The sequence below is a fragment of the Macaca mulatta genome, chromosome X (assembly GCF_049350105.2).
Source record: "Macaca mulatta isolate MMU2019108-1 chromosome X, T2T-MMU8v2.0, whole genome shotgun sequence".
NCBI classification, from domain to species: domain Eukaryota; kingdom Metazoa; phylum Chordata; class Mammalia; order Primates; family Cercopithecidae; genus Macaca; species Macaca mulatta.
This window is the reverse complement of record NC_133426.1, coordinates 21,439,406-21,441,296: the sequence shown is the minus strand read 5'-3', so window position 1 is coordinate 21,441,296 and position 1,891 is coordinate 21,439,406.

The following is a 1,891-nucleotide window of genomic DNA, read 5'->3' as shown; positions in this document are numbered from 1 at the left end:
AGTTCAATGAGAAAGCATCCTTGAATAAATTGATGAAAAGAGCAAAAGAGAAAGAGGACTTGAACAGAACATGTAATCAATATCAATGATTTGGTCGCCTGCTAGGCTCTGCAGTGATAAGGGCAAATGAAGTAATGGCATCGAGAGAGAATTAGGAAATGAAACTATCAGCAATGGAAATGTGGTTGAATAGATTGTCATATGAGGTCCTGGGAAGCCCTGGGCTTGAAGGGCAGCGAGCAAGTCTTTCCAGTTGAGCAGCTTCCATACCATGGTGGTTTGGAGGTGATGGGGACATAGAAAAGGTAGAAGGCAGTTTCACCACTGTAAAATGTAAAAATATCTTAAAAGTGGCAGAAAGATCTAGGTGTCTCACAGTATGCATTCTCCCCTTCTTCCTCAGTAATAAAACCCCTGAATTTTAACTGACTTCTTACCAAAAGGAACAACTAAACAGAAAGCCAATTCTCACACTCTACTCCCACCTCTAGAGTCAGATCAGCATGTTCTGGGGGCCAATCACCAAGTCTCCACAGAAGAAGAAGGCTTACATGCCAAAATTATTGCAGGTTGGTGATTTACAATCTATAAAAATCTGGGAAATATATGTGGAAATGGATTCTGAGGTGCTAGACCGAAAATGAAAAAAACCTACAACTCTATATTGGGATGAATTAATCAATATGGGTCCACTTACCAGATATTCTTGATCCAGTAGGCTAACTTGAGGCTGAAAGTAGTTCTAATAGTTTACTTGGTTGTTTGGCTAAAACCTGGAGTCAGTTGTGGCTTATTATAAATAAAGTTGAGATGCAAGAAATTCATTTGCAATAACTCTAAAGACTTACGAACATAGTAATGTTTGAGTTGATTCATTTCCACATTTACACTGATAATGTTAGTTGAGAACCCCCAAAAGACAATTCCTTCCCTCATGGCCTTGAGAAATTAATTGGTGAGGGGAGTGCCTCTCCTCTGTCAACCAGAATTACTGACAGGAGATAATATGTAGAAACAGGCTTCATGATGTTAATGTGTTATGACTATCTTGACATGATGGAGACCAGCAGGCAGTACTTAATTCCAGAAGCAAGATGATCATGGTTCCTAGACTGAAAATTAGAAGAGTCTAAGCCACAGGGATCTGTGGCAGTAATGGATTGATCATGGGATCCCCAGGTGTGAAGATCCTAGATAGTCTATTAAGCCACTAATTTGGATTCTGTAACACCACCACTACCATTCCATATCTGATGAACAGAGGTTAGACATATGCCAAAAAATAAAAATACCAAGTTGGGACCTCTCACTTACTTCTAAAACCTGGTGCCCGAACTTTCAGACCAGGGCTCCTTGAGTGAAAGGGAGGCTGTGTGCTCCAAGAAATAACACTGCAAACACTTCCTCAATTCTTTCTGGATCTCCCTTCTAGCCCTCATCAGTGAGACTCTAGTGGGAGACTCATTTTACCTTAGTAAATGTGCACTGGGAAAGGGAAAAGTGTACATCTTTGGGGGATTATTGAACACTGGCTCTGAGATCTCACTAATTCCTAAGGACCAAGAAAGTTACTGTGACCCATTAATCAGATGGACAGAAGTTAAATGGAGTTTGGACAGGAGTCCACCTAATGGTAGGGCCTGTGGGACACTGAACCCATCCCAGGGTTGTTTCCTCAGTTTCTAAATATTACTGAAACATTCTCAGAAACTGTTTATGGCAGATTGTATTTTCCAAAGATGGTGGCAATGATATCTACAATCTTGATGGTGTTCTGAATGTGACTTTAAGACTCCCTCAGAGACTCCCTCCCTCAGTGGAGTCTATTTCTCCACCGTCTTGAATCTGAGAGGGCTCTATGATTGCTTTGATCAATACAGTAGGATAGAAA